General features: G+C 45.4%; 1 protein-coding gene across 3 annotated transcripts in view; it reads right to left on the bottom strand.

Moving 5' to 3' along the window:
- Positions 1-214: 214 nt before the first annotated feature.
- FOXO3 (forkhead box O3) overlaps positions 215-17,088 on the bottom strand; it is a 116,469-nt gene continuing 99,595 nt past the window's right edge. For all 3 annotated transcript variants that reach the window (XM_061427650.1, XM_061427651.1, XM_061427652.1), the window contains exon 3: positions 215-4,995. The gene's annotated coding sequence lies outside the window, so the exon portion shown is untranslated. The remainder of the gene's footprint in view (positions 4,996-17,088) is intronic.

Genomic DNA, 17,088 nt, shown 5'->3' on the forward strand with positions numbered 1-17,088 from the left:
ATGCCATGAATCTGCTTTATCAAAGTGTCTGGTCGCCTATGGAGGTCAAAGTGGGTCAGAGAAAAAGTCCACAGGATTCATTTAGTTTAGAGATCTCAGGACAGTCTCTTTGCTCTGTGCCTCTCCCACAGGGAGACCTTGAGATAAATCCAGCCATTTCACTTCTCAGGTTAAAGAGACGGCGAGGGACAACAAACAATCTCTTGGAGTAAGGTAGAGTGTCATTGATGCTTTATTTACATGCGTCACCATTGCTTTTACAAACTAGATTACGGTTTTAAATGGAATACACAAGGCAATACCTACAAACACCAAGGAAAGTTAAGTACTGCATCTCTATTTCACTTGGAAAGGAGAAGATTCCCAAATCAAACTGGTTTTGGATTCTTGAGACAAAAGGTGGTAGAGATATTTCATGGTAACATATGGACAGACAAAATCCTCAGTAAGAATGCAATATGATAGTGTTCGCTTTGAAAGAAAGGATGAGGTGCTTCAAACCAAAGGATCAACTGCATGACTCTCAGGTGTTTGAATACAGCCATGCACCACACTGAGTTCTAGTTTGTATGGGGTATGAGCAAGAAATTGAAACAGATAAGACAGTTTTACAGATACTGTATACAGATTTTTTTTCCATTCATGCAACTTTTTTCTTAAAAAAAAAATGTTAAACATGTGAAGCCAAAACATACATTTTTCTTTATTATCAACTTTTTTTTTCTGGTCCTCCTTCACATCTGTTTACATTTCCTGTGTACATAATGTGCTAGGACAAGTATATTGAGAGAAGATTGATTGCCAGGCAATGAGATAATTTTAGAGAAATAAGTGACCAGACACACAGCTTTTTTTTTTTTTTTAAAGCAGCCACACAAGTATTTCTGGAGTGTGGCAGAGGCCTCGGAACCAATCATTCATCAAAGTAAAATACATACAAATAAAACTAAACAAAAGGAAAATATTTTTATTCATTCAAACTGCATAAAATGTTACCCACTAAAGATCTAGGTCAAATATAATACACAGTCACCCCCGGTATCCGTGGGGGACTGGTTGCAGGACTCCATCCCCCCGCCTACATCCGCGAATGCCCAAGTCCCTTATATAAAAAGGCAGTACAACTGGCCCTCCGGACCCGCGGCTGGCTGACTCTGAGGATGTGGAGCCCGTGTGTACTCGGGGCCAGCTGCACTCTTCTCAGTCCCTGGGCTCTGACAGACGGGATTTCACAAGGACTGCTCTCTCCCCTTGCTGCACCCTGCCACCCCTGGTCTCCAGGAGAGGCTGGCTGTTTGTACCTCTTTGCCAGCGACTGAATTTCTACAAAAAATTTTTGCTTTTCTTAATTTAAAAAAATACGTTATACATAATCAACGGTTCCCAAATACACCAAGAGGAAATCACAGTTCGGACCTGTCAGGATTTTGTTTCTGCTTTGAGAGAGAAAAGGTAACTTATTTTCCTTCACCAGCCCTTGGCATCAGCACAAAAAAACATGGGCTTTCCAAGAGATTCTAATATTCCTTATTCTTTAAGTTGGGGTTCATGAGATAGACTCCCTTCCATCTTTAACAGGTTCAGAAGCTGCCTGAAATGACACCCTGAGACTGGGCATACCTGTCCTGAGTAGTGGGCCATGAGGTCTTCTCAGAGTGGGGAAGCGACACACACAGGGCTGAAACCCAACACCAAGCCCTGGCCCCCCCACAGTCCACCGGTACACGTGTAAACACGCTCCACCTGCTAACAGCAAAGACGAACTTCTGAAATCTTCAAAGAATGTGTTTCCGCAATAAAGGGAACTGACCTCAGATTCATTCACAGTTAATAGGATACTCTTGAGTCTGGCGGCCTCATGCCAGGACAGGGAAGGCTTGTGATAAAGCTCTAACTTTGGTAAAAGGTTTCTGGTTCTGGAACCTTGAAGGTAACAACAGAACCCCAGAGTTCAGGTCATGTTTTCAACATTGTTACTCTTCTTTCTAAATTTCCCATCAAAAAGTGGAAGGCTCCCTAGAGCAGCTTAATGAGAGGCTGAGGGTAGACTGTGCGAGTTTGCATCAGGAAGCAAACATTATGACTGCCAGACCCCCGGAGGCTACTGAGTATTCCACTGAGACGCTCCAGGTCAGAAAACTTCCTGTGAGACTCAAAACTTCACATGGTGGCCACTAGTGGCCCTTCCTGAAAGCAGGGTCTTAACAGAAGATGGCACCTCTACCCTGCCTCGTCTGACTGTGGCAGGACCTGGTTAGTCTAAGGGATCCTGGCCTCCAGGTGAGTGGCCAAGGGTGAGAGCAAGGCTGTGTGATCCTGGACAAGCCTAACTATTCCATTCTTGCCTGACCCTTTCTAGACTGATGCTGGCACCTGACTTTGCCCTGATCTCAGCTGTCCATGATACTCTACATGTAGATGCTGAGTTACTTTTTAAAAAATAAAAAGTAAAGAAAAGATTCAAAGCCCCCCCTCCCTCTCCATTTTCCTGATCTGTTCCATGGCTGTCTTGCTCTCACACCCCAGCTCCATCCCTCCCTCAGCTGTTTTCAATTAAATTATAATCTGGTTCTAGGACATTTTATAAGACATTCTGCCTGAAATCTAACAAACATTGGGGCAGGGGGGAGAATAAATGAGATGCCACAGGTCTGAAAGGAATTCAACATTTTAAAGTTGAAACACATTTGAGGGTTGCCTTTCTACTCCCAAAGTAGTTTCCACGGTCTAGAAAACTGCAAAGGCAAATAGCTATTTTGTTAGTTTTCTTGTTTCTCTGAGCTCAGGAGAGAAAGTCTCAGGGCCCTTGTGTTGGAAGCACTTTGGATTCTCTCCTGAATCCGATACCCCCTGGTCCCTCCCGTCCCTGACCAAACTGTGTCTTCACCGAGGGCAGCATCACTTAGGAACCCAGAGAGCAGCCCCCTCTCACGGACAATGGACAGTCCTCATGAACAGCAGACCACCAAAGACTCGAGGAGGGGGCTAGCCTTACTACAGAGGAATATGGTAAGCAAAAGTCTGTCTCACTGAGAAGCAGATTGCGTGAATAGAATACATATTTTCAAAAATTATACATACTTTCAAAATGAAGATTATAAACTTGGAGCAGTTCAGAAAAGGCAATAGGCTACAGGTCTACTATAACCACAAACTGCACAACAATTTACAGATTCAGTAAAAGGCAGGGTGAAATCAACGGGGCCATCACTCAAACATGACAACCTAAGCGAGGCGGGAGAGACAAGTGACAACACCAAATGGAACTTTCATTATGCTAGGAGCTGTTATCACCACCACCGTCACCCCCAGAGGAATCAGGAAGCAAAGATGCGCAAGGGGGCCCCTGGTGGCTGGTGGTGGGTGCAGGTGGTCGGGTGGCATGTCTGAGTTGGTGGGGGAGTCAGCGCCCACTGCATGGTGCAAGTGTCTGCGAGAACTCATGCAGGGAGGTCTGGGCTGAACTACGAGCCTGGATTCCTAACATCCATGCAGAATGTTCCGTTTTTGTAACTGTACATGATAAAATATATTTATACATTTGTATGCCTAATGCTTTATATGCAAGAAAAGAGTCTTCATATACCTTTTTGGAGAAGTATGCATATGCTGTGCCAATCAGAGCTTCATTGTCCCAGTTTCATATGTACCAAAGGTGTTCCCAACTACTCTGTCTACCAAAGAGGGCAACTAATATAATCACACTTTCTGGGTTAAACAGAAAGCACCTATACAGCACCATAACTTTTTGAAAAGAAAAAAATGAAATCCATACAAGCAGGAAAAGTGGGAGGAGGGAGGTCAAAACGGCCCTATCTTGTACTTCCATTGAGTCACTTGTATAATTAACAACCTAAGCTTATTTATATTAAAAAAAAGAATCAGTTTGTATGCTATTGCCTCTCCTTCATACACGTCTACTAGATCAGATTATACAGAGCAAGGCTAAAAGTAATCAAGGGTGTGCATTTAGAAAAAAGAGTGACTCGGGTTTGTACTTTCCACACATTTCTCACTGCAGGCTTAATGTTTACCTGTAAGTTCACTTCTGCAAAGCAAAACAAGACTACGTTTTTTTTTTTTTCCTTTTCTTTTCTCCTTAAAACTAAATCCATTAGTGGCCTTTGGCAATGAGTGAAGAGCTGAGCAGATTTCTTCTCGAAGAGATCCTAATTTTTAACCAGCGTATGATCACTGTGACTGCGTGAGCTGAGGATACTGACAGGAGACCGCAGGCCAAACCCATCTGGCAACTGCAGGCCAGGGCCAGGGTACTGTCGCCCGACCGCCCTGACTCAGGACCAGCACTCGGGGGCAGACGCTGGGCACCCTTCAGTTTGCAGATGCAGGGCTCTGTCCTGGGCCGCTGTGCACAGCCAACACTCGTGCCACTGTTGACTTTTTTTTTTTTAAGAAAACAATAGTTTTCTACCAAAGTAGAGAAGACAGAAAAACCTCCTCTAGTTTACGTAATATGTTAGTTTGGGGAGTTCTACAGGTTTGGACGTTTGTGACACCCAAAGCCAGCGCAGTAGCTGGTACATTTTCTGTTTGTAAATGTGCCAGGGGAAGGATGGTTAACACTTTAACATAAAAAGACTCCAAGTCAATGCATGTGAGAAACTGAAAGTCAAAGGAAAACGAACACAAAACAACGCTTAACACATCCCATAAACCATCGCGCTATTAAAACACCAAAGGATGGCCCGCCGGCTGACGGTGTGCTCTGAACGGGGTGGGCGGTGCTGGCAGGTGCTGTCCTTCGCTGGCAGGTGGCTGTCACCCCGTACAAAGAAGGTTTTGCATACATTATAGAGAGAGTTCTGTGCGAGGGTAAGTGCTTCACCCAGGGGAAGGGGCCGATAACAGTCTCTGCTGGGGTGGGAAACGCGCGGGCTCACAAAGGTGTTAAGCTGTAAACGGTATCACTGTCCACTTGCTGAGAGCAGATTTGGCAAAGGGTTTTCTCGGTAGGTCTTGCGTCAGTTTGAGGGTCTACAGGAGGAGAGAAGAAAACCAGAGACGGTTAAGGACATTCAAACAGCAGCAGCAGGCCCTCTGGGTCACACCTCCTGAGCCTCCCCGGTCTCCTCACCCACCGCTGGGCTGGGGTGCTCCAAGTCAGGCTGTTTTGCTGCACTAGATTCAAAGGTCTGAAAACCTAAGGACAAAAGCCTGAAGATTACTTACCTTACTCCTGTGCTTGATAACAAAATGCTCTCAAGTTCAAATGCCTAGAGGAAATGGGGCCATTCACCTGGGGAGGTTAACGAAGCCAGGTAAACCTGCTGTGTCTCAGCGGGCCCTTCCAAGTTAGGGAGGGCCGGGCTGCGGATGGGGTTTTACTCCAGATTTTTGGACTGAAGGGCTTCCTGGGACATAGGACTTTCATGCTATAAACCAGAGAAGCTGGTCACCCCAAACAGACCAGTTATGCTTCTCTAGTTCTCCCCCGCTGGCTCTGTGGACTAAATAACTTGCTTACCACCCTTTCCATTGATAGCCCAACACCAGAGGAGGAAATGGCCACTTTCCACAAATGCTTCATCAGTCTGCACAGATGGCCAGGGGTAATCTTGACTTCCCTCACCAAAAAAACAAGCAATCTCTAAGTAGACTGTCTTGGGAAGTAGACTTTGTCTTGCCTAAGTAGACTTTGCTTTATATATTAAAAATCTACAGAGGAAATAAAATTATATCACACACAAATGGCTCAAAAAAACCTCCCAAAGAATACCCTTTTAACAATGAATAACAACATTACTGTTGGCATTATTATTATGCCTCCAAGAAATCTTCAAATCGTAAGTCCTCTCAAAGCATCTGAATTTACACAAGTCTTATCAGACATCATATGACCACCAAGCCAGGAAAAGTCAGAGAATTAAAAAATAAACTTATTATACAGACACACACATATATATTTATCCACACACTCAAGAGATGTAGCTAAATGAACTGATGTGACAGGCCTCAAGACCACTTGTTTACGGAGACAGTGTCAGCTGTCATGGTTTAAAAAAAAAAAAAGGCTCTAGGCCAAGAAATGGATAGAAAGGTGGGAGGGAAGTAACATGAACTCTGGATCGTCTCACCAGATAAGGTGAACAAGTAATGAAAAATGCATCAATAAGCTCCCCCCTCTCTTACTCATACACATACGTTATTTACATCTGCTTCTCTCTCTTGACTGGACTGCTTGGCAATCTTCCTTTTCACTACCCCTCAGAAAGACAGCAGGGCTTAGTATTTGTGACATTACACACCCACAGTCATAGCTACCCTTGCTACAGCTCCAAAAAGAAGAGCTTGGGTTGTTTATGAGAGGCAGAGATGATAAAGCAGGAAAAGGCCCCTTCTTTCCACCCCTTCCCCAAGTATTGTTTCCCTAGCTGATGGCTTTTTTGGAGGTATTCTCTGCTCTGTAAGGATACTAGATAATATTATCCTGGACTATAAAATAACAGCTTGCTGACTTCAAAGGGAGGAAAGGTCTGACGGGTATCAGCACCCGTGAGACATTTAGCCTGCTGGAACCGGTACTGTTCTAGTGGCTCCACCTGGGACCCCTGAGGCCCGAACAGACAGGGTGCGGATATGGTTCTTTAAGGGGATTTCATTCTTCCCTTCACAATAACACTTAAACCACCATCTAAGATCACTATGCAGTCAGTCATTAGGGGACTCTGGTCCCCAAGTCTGGACCCTGACTTACTGCAAGTGCCAAGAGAGGAGCTGTGAAGTATTTCCTAGCCCAAACCCCATCCCCCCATTCCCTCTGGTGTTAATTACTCAGCCACAGACACCAGTGCATGCTGGGGAGTTGACACACTTCATTCCCCAAGTACAGCGGCAGAGCACGCAACTCGCTCTGATGCTGGCACCGGGTCAACACAGGAGGGAAGAAGGCAGGAGGCACCTATAAGCCCGTAACGTGGCATCGTTCAAAGCAAAAGAGGGCATCGACCTGCCCGCTTTCCTTCTTTGCAGAATGGGCCTGGGGCCCCTCGTGGCACTCTGTCCTGACACGCCCTTGAGGTCGCAGAGCAAACAGCCTGAGCCTAGAAGTTCAACTGGCAGAGGCCAGGCCCAGGCTGAGAGGCGGCCCTCACAGAGGACAAACTGAGCAGAGAAGCCCCGACTCCACAGGATGGAAAGACAACTTGTTCCTCTGTGGTAGAAGGCAAACAGTTTGTAAAATACCGTGAACACAGAAAGGAAACGCAATCACCCTTCTAAGAGGAACGCTAGGATCAGTATTCACGAGGAAGACCTTACAATTACAATTCATCACAAGGAAAGCAGCCTCTCTAAGGCCCCCGCCTTAAGATTTTTTAACCTCTCTCTGGTGGCTCGATGTTTACACATATTTATCTGACACCATCTGGAAAAATGACTGACTGGAAAAATGAAAGGAGCACAGTAAATAACCGGATTTAACGATACTTGGTTTGGACACAAATTCCCTGCGTTTGAATGGTGCTCTCACTAGTCTTACATTCTTTAAAGTGAGATGCTTCAGTTAACTATGAGGTTTATGTGTGTTTGTGGATGGCCTTATGAGTCTAAAACCACATTAGATTAGGCAAAACTTCAGGAAGGAAAAGGAAGCCTACAGCTGAAGGGGATTACAGCCATCACTTTGCAGTTTCTAGGCAGTGGGCCAACTAACAATAAATAGGAAGACGCTGTCCTGTCCCATCCAGGACTTTCATTAACAGGGAGAAAATCTCCGCCCTCTCCCTCCCTGCCCAAGACTAAGTTTGAAATCAGGCTGTTGATGCAAAGAAAATGAAATAGGGAAACCAAATGATGAGGCCCCTTCTAAAAATATCTGTGGATGCTGTCATCTGGTCTCTGGTGAGAGTAAGTCCCTCTCTAACCTTGGCATCTGTAGGGAAGACAAGTTTCTAACTAATTATCACCACTAAATCACATGATGTTCTAAGAAAGGGCCACGCCTCCAAAAAACTGTACACAAAACATAACCCCCATCAACTTTAATCTGGGAATAAAACATAAACTGTTCCTGCTGCTGTCCTCCCACAACTAACTCCACTGTGACAAATCCGGATTTCTCAGCAGTGTTTTTATCTTCCTGGCAGAAAGGAGAAGAACAGGGCCCCAATTCCAAATATGACAGGGAAGGAAAAAGAACCACAGGGACAAAACTCTCCCATCTGCAAATCCACGCAGGTTAGCCACGCTTTCCTGGCCAAAATTAAAAGACGCTTGGTGGAAAGTCTGCCTGAAACACAAAATTATAGTGAAATACCACTTTCTTTACTCTTTAAACATAAAGATAATTTAAGCCAAACTTGCAACCCCTGAGGCGAGTGAGGGACTACATGTAGAACATTTAGGATGGAAAAGAAATGAATCCATGTTTGCTCAATGACAGGGAAACTTCAGGTGGATTTCAGCGAACAGGTGTGGGTTTCAGAGAATGAATGCTTCTATGCTATGCTATGCTAAGTCACTTCAGTCGTGTCCGACTCTGTGTGACCCCATAGACGGCAGCCACCAGGCTCCCCCGTCCCTGGGATTCTCCAGGCAAGAACACTGGAGTGGGTTGCCATTTCCTTCTCCAATGCATGAAAGTGAAAAGTGAAAGCAAAGTTGCTCAGTCATGTCCGACTCTTAGCGACCCCATGGACTGCAGCCTTCCAGGCTCCTCCATCCATGGGATTTTCCAGGCAAGAGTACTGGAGTGGGGTGCCATTGCCTTCTCCGATGAATGCTTCTATCTGAGAGCAAAGAAACGCCTGCTGGCCACCATCTCTGCTTCCCCCCAAGGAGGGTCTGAGGGACACCCAATCTATCACAGGCCACAACCATATGACAGCATCCAAGGCTTCTGATGGTATCACCCCAGGAGAAACAGCAGGGCTTGGTAAGGTGGCCATGTCCGATGTTGGAGAGTAGAAATGTCAGCAAGTCTTGTGGAGCTCATCTTTAAGGCCCAACTATGAAGCAGCTCAAGAAAACACCTAATGGTGTTGAAGCATAGCATTCTGGCTTAATTTGGTAATTTCTTAGTCTCTTCTGGGTTGGAAGAGGGCAGCGCATGAAAACCAACGTGGTGTTCAGGGACCACAGAGGCCTGGCTGATTAAAATGCAGCCCTCTGCCTGTGAGGCTGGCTGAAGAGAACCACCCTCCACAGCTGCCTGAGAAGGGGAATTATAGGAGGTGCAGCGCTATAAAAACCGTTTGGCAAATGCTATCAACTTGCCATTTTAGACACTGAATAGTTTATGAGGGAAAAGAAAACAGGTATGGAAATTCTGGCCAAATCTATACTCAGTTGAGGAGCCTCCCTAAAGGAAAATCGGGTTTCCAGGAAGGGCAGCCCATATAATACTCCAAAGCTGTGGCTGGCAGAGACCTGGGGGGTTTGGCTCTGCTGACCTCATTCCAGCTTTGCCACCTGATCCGATGCGCCAGGGTCAGTGCCTTGCCTGGCCTGCTCTCCCGATCCAAACATCCAGACAGATCCTCCAGCCCCACCCGCCCCAGGCTGTCCTCTGCTTAACTCCTAAGCCACACCTGGCACTGCATCATATAGTGCCCGGAACGGTTACTTTTTCACACATATTGAATTCCCAGTATACTGAGAGCAGAGCAAAGCCTTCAAATCAAACCACTTACGGACCATCTCATTATCTCAAGAGCACTGTCTTAGACGTGGTATTCACCCACGAGAAGTGTACATTCCAGCAGGGACACATTTTCTTGATGTCCCAAGCAGCCTGCAAAGCTGAAACAGAGGAGAGGCGCACAATAATTGCTGGCTGAATAAGTGAACGAACGTCCTCCTGAAACAGCCCTCTCTTCCCTCTGCCAGTTGAAACACTTACCGCTCTTTTAAGCCTTACAGCTTCCATGAAGCATTTCAAACCTACACCTGCTAAAAGTTAATCTCTGCTGAATCCAAGCAGAACCTACTGCTTGTGGACAAGACCTAGAACCTTAGATTAAGTTTCTAAAACTCACATTTCTTGCAAGATGAAACTTCCTAAGGATCAATACAAGGTGCAGTTTTAACATCCAAATAATTTAATTTTTATAATAGTAAAATTTTAAATAGTAAGCATTTAATGAAGAATTTACCTTCTCCCATCCTACTACACCCACTCTTAAGTCCAGCTCCCTGAATTAAGGGTCATGCTACTCTAGCTCTCAAATTGCTGTCACAGCTAAAGAGATTCACCATTTAGAAACAAAAGGGAACTGTAGTCCAGGAGGAAATCTTAGACCCATAAACCATGACCTGAACATCACACTGTTTATGTTTGCTGGGCAAACAGGAGTCACCCATCCTGTGTGACTCCTCACCGCATTCACTGGCCAGAGGGGTGGGGGGACAAGTGGCGGCATGCAGCTATCCTGCTGGGCTGGGATGCCGCACCTCCCTTGGGGCCGGAGGCAAGAGTAGCTGCGATGCTCCAGCCCAGCTAAGGTTTCGGCCACCGAGCACCGAACAGTAGGGTCTCCAAAGGCTTCTTTCCCTGCTTTAGCTATGCAGGATTTTGCAGACAATCTAAAATTTTCCAAAAGTGACTCTGAAACTGACTGAACAAAATCAGCTATTTTAGTTTCACAAACAGTCCAAACCCCTCATTCACCTATAAGACATGACGAGGACATGCAGGTAACACAGATGGTGGCCAAGAAGCAGCACCCACGTCAGTTCAGCAGAGGAAGGAAGTGAAGGAGGAACCCAAAGGAGGGTCTCCAGGGTGGCTCCAAGATGGACAAGAGGCAAAGGCCCATCCGTCCTGAGGGCGCCAGTCTGGTGGGAGGACAGATCCAGGAGTCAGGTGGATCCACAAAGTGGGCGGCCTGGGTGGTCCTCCTCTCCCCTGACCAGCACTGCAGTGGTACGTGCCGGGAGCTGCCCACCTTGGTGCCCCACCCCAAATAGCAGGACAGCCTGAGATGACCAGGGCCAGTGGGAGTGCATTCTGGCCACAGGGCCACCACCACTAGGGGACACCTCCTAACAGATCTGTCAGTCACACCATGTTTTCTGATTACTGGGCTCCACTGCTTCCCAATCATTTCTGAACATACAATTGACTAATGGAAGTTACAATTAATTACAGTGGCATGTACACAAGTAGAGGCCCAGTGGAAATTCAAAGTTCAACCTCAGAACTTCTGGCCTCTTCGTGGTCATTAATTTCCATTAAGGAGTCAAACTGAACACTACACAGACATGAATACTTAAAAAATGTCACAGTCCAGGCTAGTTTCATCAGAGAGAAAGAGAGGAGAGACGAAAGGGGAGCGGAAAAGAGGGGAGAGGAAAAGAGGGAAGGGGAGGGAAGGAGATGGACACAGAGAGAGAACAGACTGTGGATCAAACCAGGACTTTGCAGTTCAAAGTTTTACCCTTAGAAACACTGGAATTATGCTCTGAGGGCTTCATGACTAAGTATTTCTCGTCCTTTAATAAATGAATATCATAGATTTTAGCAAGAAAAGAGGTTGTTTAAAAAAATCAGAAATCTAGAATTAGAGTAGGGTTCACATTTGTTACTGGGAAGAGAACAAAACACCTGCAGCCTCATGGCAGCAGCCCTCCCAGCGGAGTGCTTCGGCTCTGGGCTTGGTCCTGCTTCTCTGGGAAGAAAGCTCCTGGAGGAGAACAGCCTGATTTCTCTGGGTTTTCACTGACCTTAGATTTGGGAGATCTTAATGACACATCTGACCATATTTCCTGAACCCCAAAATGGGTCACGTTAGCCAGAATGGGGGTAAATCCCTAGCTCTTGGGAAGGTGGGGTCCACGGCCAGGCCCCTGACAGCATCATGCCATTTATTGTGTGGTGATCTTTCTGCTTCCAAGAAGTCCTAGGAGAGCTGAATCAGCTCTTCATTTCTCTATGTGGCTGAGGTGGCCCGGCATGGAGGGGGAAGGTCAGATTTCCAGGCTCCCACCTGACAGGAAGGGGCTCCACTCCGAGGAAGCGGGGAATGGGAGGGTGAGGCTCTCCCTCAGCACAGAGTAGGTATGACAGGCCCCCTAAGGAAAGAAAGCAGAAGCCAGACAGCTAGGATTTCTCAGTCCTTTAAAGATGCTAATGGAACACTTTGGGTACCATGTACAAAACTTCCCTAATCTACCTATGGCAGGAGGTCCTTCCTAGTGAAAAAAATAGCCTTTGTCAGGGACCCCTAAATTGGCAAGTAGGACTTCTAGGGGACATCAAAGGTTTCATACAACAGCAAATTGCTGTACCTTTTTAATGAAAAGAAACCTGATCGATTCTATTTTACCGAGGAAAGTAACTGCTCTTTGTGCCAACAGTGTTAAGACTGGCTTGGGAGTTTCCTTAATTTTGCATTAACCTCTGGAGCCATTTTAAGTAACAATAAACATCAAGGAACTTTTAAAAATGTTGCCAAAGGATATTAGGTCATCTCACAGGTAGTCCTTTCAAGAGCGTCTGTGGAGTAGGTTTCCACTTTAGCCCCATTTCACAGACAAGCAAACAGAGAAATGGAGTGACTTGACTCAATGACACATAGCCATGAAAATGACAGCCTTCTGCTACAGATTCATAGGTTCTCTGTTGTACCACACAGACATTATTTAACATGGGATGGGCTGCAGGGAAGGCTTTTTAAATCTGCAGGTCTCTTCAGAGCAGAGCCCTAGGGACAGTGAGCTTGGAGCGAGTGGCTGGCTCACATCCAACTGTGATGATGAACCAATTCTAGAAAACAAACATAAAAGCAAGTATCCTGCAGAGCTTTCAACAGGAACCAGGATCTGGATTTAGTCTGAACTCTGCCCGATCAGCATGGAGCCTATGTTTTTATCCCCCAGCCAAAGACAGGTGAAATAGACCATATGATAACAGAACAGGACATCTGAAAGCAGGACTGTCCCAGAAAACCAAACATGCAAGGTTGCGACTGCCCAACGGGGCCTTCGCTCCAGTCTCGCATGAAAAGCAGTCTTCCTCCATGACAATGGTCACCGACACCACTGCCCCACATCCCCAGCCAGGGACGTGCCTTGAGGGGAGACCCTACTTCCCCTTCCCCTCTCCACAGTGCCTGGAGTACTGCAGGTACTCTATGAATGAATCCTGTCTAATGAACAGACTGGAGCACCTCCACCAACATGTAGCCTACCCTTTCGCCAGGCAGATAGCTCATTCAAGAGCAGAACCCACTCTGGCTGAGAAAAGCTTGGTATGTGACAGGGTCGAAAAAAAAGCTCCAGTAAGAATCAAGAGGGAAAAAAAGCTAAGAAACAACTATGGCTGATTCATGTTGATGTTTGACAGAAAACAACAAAATTCTGTAAAGCAATTATCCTTCAATTAAAAAATAAATACATTAAAAAAAAAAAAAAAGGGCAAAGAATCCCCAGTTCTCAGGAGGTTGCTGACCTCTTTCAGGATTTCTTTAGGGGTTTCCTTAGGACGCTGGTCCTATGGTTTCTAGAATAAGGATTTAATTAAAGACGTTGAAAAAACCCGGAGAAGGCAATGGCACCCCACTCCAGTACTCTTGCCTGGAAAATCCCATCAGTTACTTGAGGAGCCTGGTGGGCTGTAGTTCATGGGGTCGCTAAGAGTTGGACACGACTGAGTGACTTCACTTTCACTTTTCACTTTCCTGCATTGGAGAAGGAAATGGCAACCCACTCCAGTGTTCTTGCCTGGAGAATCCCAGGGACGGGGAGCCTGGTGGGCTGCTGTCTATGGGATCGCACAGAGTAGGACATGACTTAAGTGACTTAGTAGTAGTCGAAAAAACTTAGGAAACGATGAAATCTGATCCTAGAAAGTTTATAACATATATTAAACTTCTAAGGCTCTGAGAAGTCCTACAGGAAACAACCCTATTTCATTTTATTTCACACGGCAGTCCTCAAACATTTGGTCACAGGATCTATTTTCTGCTTAATAACCATGAATATCCTGAGGATCTAGTGTTCTGTGAAACATCTTGAGAAACACCAATCCATGGGACCTCTAAATACCTGCAGTGTCCTGAGTTCACAATACAATGTTTTAATTCATTTTAGTTTTTAAAATTTTAAATTTCAAAACACTATGGAAGATGGAGGAGGCAGTATTTTCAAATCAAATGAACACACCAACAAAACCAGGGTGAAGCGGGTCAAGTCTCTTACAAGGTGGGGAATCTCCATCTTGGAATGAAAATCCAGCGTTAAGACCTGCATCCCCCAAGTCAAGAGGAGAAAGCAGTGTCGGCAAGCATCCTACCAGCCCCGGGCCCAGGCGGACCTCTGACAAGCCAATCTCTCTGGCTACAGCACAGAGGTGGGTCCCAACCCACCGCCCCACCACCCCCATCTCTATACAGAAAGGTACGTCTCTGAGAAGCAGGCCCCTGGGGGAAGACTCCACTCATAGGAAACAATATTTATAAGAAGTTGAATACTGAGCATTATGAACACTCTGAAAAGAAGCACTTAATGGGAACTTAAGAGTGTACAAGAAGTTCCAGGAGTAATTCTGGTGATTTTTACTCCACTTCTTTAGCTTCCGCACAAGCTCTGTGGCCAGAAGACACCTTCCAAAGGCCATATATACATGCTACTGCTTGAAGGGCCAGGGTCACTCAGGCTCTGTCCCATGCTTAGCAGGCTGGTCAGAGGTGAGCAAAGCTGTGCTGAAAACCCAACAGGCCCAGGAAGAGCAGCCTTAGCGCTGGTGTCACTGCTTTCCAGGGAGAAGGGTATGTGCAAGGAGTATACCAGCCTCTGCACAGAAAACCTCTTTCCAGGGCTCTGACAATTTTCTTTCCCTGTTGTCAACATTAGAAAGATCCAGACAGCCATTCTCTCCATGAATGACAGTTCAGACTTCGGGTGTTATAAAAAAGTAAGAATAAAGATCCTTGCAGAGGCATAATTCTTGAGGCTGGCACACCATAACCAAAGACTAGACAACAGTTCACAAGTGTAAGTAACAGGGCATGTTTTCCATGTAATACACACCACGTGTTGCATTCCCTAATGGGAATATCTATAGCAAGAAAAAATGTCACATAAGTAGCCCTGTAATATTGCCTATATTTGGTCAGAATTAGTCCTACATGAATATTTAAAGATATAATGGAATCGCAGCACTTAAACATTAGTCCAACAAGTATCAAAGACTTGCTCCTTCAGAGAAGTAGCCTAAATTTAAATTCTAAATGACCTCCAACACTGGAGCCTGCTGTTTCTACACTGTTATACCACTGTTTCTTTATAGTTCTATATCACTTACCCTTTACTGGGGCCACTTCATGGACAGAATGTTAGGTTTCAGGTTCAAAATTATACATCCTCTGTACCCTTAACATTCTATGATTCTGCTAAAAAATACAACTAGTGAGCATAAGAAAAAAGACGCAGACTCACACATACAGAGAATTAGTGGTTATCAGTGGGGAGAAGAAAGCAGGTAGGGGCCAGATAGAGGTAGGGGATTTAGAGGTACAAACTACCAGGTATAAAATAAGCTACAAGGCTGTTCCGTACAACACGGTGAATACAGCCAGTATTTTATAATAACCATACATGGAGTATAACCTTTAAAAACCATGAATCATTATATTGTACACCTGTTATAAAATACTGTACAGCAACTAAACTTCAATTAAAAAAACAATCTTATTGGTTAAACAAACAAAAAACAGCTCTCTGATTCTGTCCTCTTTTGACAGATGAGAAAGCTACTATTCTAAGAGTCATCTGTGATGTGGCCAGTTGGCAGAGACAGGAAGAGAACTCTCTCTCTCTTCTCCACATGTGCTCTTCCTGGTTAGTATTTTCCAGTCCTTATCATTAAGTCCATTCTGAAGGAGATCAGCCCTGGGATTTCTTTGGAAGGAATGATGCTAAACCTGAAACTCCAGTACTTTGGCCACCTCATGCGAAGAGTTGACTCATTGGAAAAGACTCTGATGCTGGGAGGGATTGGGGGCAGGAGGAGAAGGGGACGACAGAGGATGAGATGGCTGGATGACATCACTGACTCGATGGATGTGAGTCTCAGTGAACTCCGGGAGTTGGTGATGGACAGGGAGGCCTGGCATGCTGCGATTCATGGGGTTGCAAAGAGTTGGACACAACTGAGCGACTGATCTGATCTGGTCATTAAGTTGTTTAAAATGCAACTAAATATGAGGCTGCTCCCTAATGGGGTCTCCAAATGCCAAAAGATGTAGATGAACAAAAGAGCATGTGAATTTAGGCATCTTTTGACATCAAAACTACAGTGAAACTGAAGCTGCTTTCCTGTTGAGAAGAGACACATGACAGTCTCAGGAGGGCTTACTGGAAGCTTAGCCTTGCAGCCAGCAAACTCGCTCACAGACATGCCAGCTGCCAGCCTGTAAGTATGTGCACCAAGCTCCACCAATGCCTAAGAGAAGAAAGTGTCCTTCACACCCCAGTAGCTGGCACTCATAAAAAAGGTACAATTATTTTTTCCTTTTCCAGATAGATCCCTAGGTCAAAGGATTTCACACATGGTCTAAACTGAATGATTTGTGTGAAACACCCAGCCCTCCAGAGAAGCATCTCACCACAGTTCTCAAGCAAGACTGTCTGTCAGCCAGACAGGCCTGCTCAATTAACTCCACAACCAGACAGCACCCACTCGGGCTCAGGGGACCTTCAGCTACCAAGGCAGGGACAGCATCCAGAGAAATACGACGACTACTGGCTTAAAAAAAAAGTCAAACCAAGAAAGTCATCATAGAACAAGTCTTGGGAAGCTGGGGGTGCTTAATTTTGGAAAAGTGGGTTCTCAGATTATACTGAGGCCTGTTTTGTGAATTCAAGAGCATCTTCAATAAAGTGACAGCAACAAGTTAAATGTAAAAGCAAAGCATACATGTCAGGCCACACGTGACCCTGGCTGTTTAGAGGAGCAAATCATTCCAAAGCAAGATGGAAACTCTAAAGCCCTGAAACCAGACGCTCATAGCCCCTCACTGTCTTCCGTATGTTTCTTCTCTTGCTCTGGTCATACTGAGCTGGTTTACTTTCAGGAAAATTTACTTTCAGGTGACTAGTTTTTTTTACTGAAGAAGCTATATTCTCAAA

The sequence above is a fragment of the Bos javanicus genome, chromosome 9 (assembly GCF_032452875.1).
Source record: "Bos javanicus breed banteng chromosome 9, ARS-OSU_banteng_1.0, whole genome shotgun sequence".
Lineage (NCBI taxonomy): Eukaryota > Metazoa > Chordata > Mammalia > Artiodactyla > Bovidae > Bos > Bos javanicus.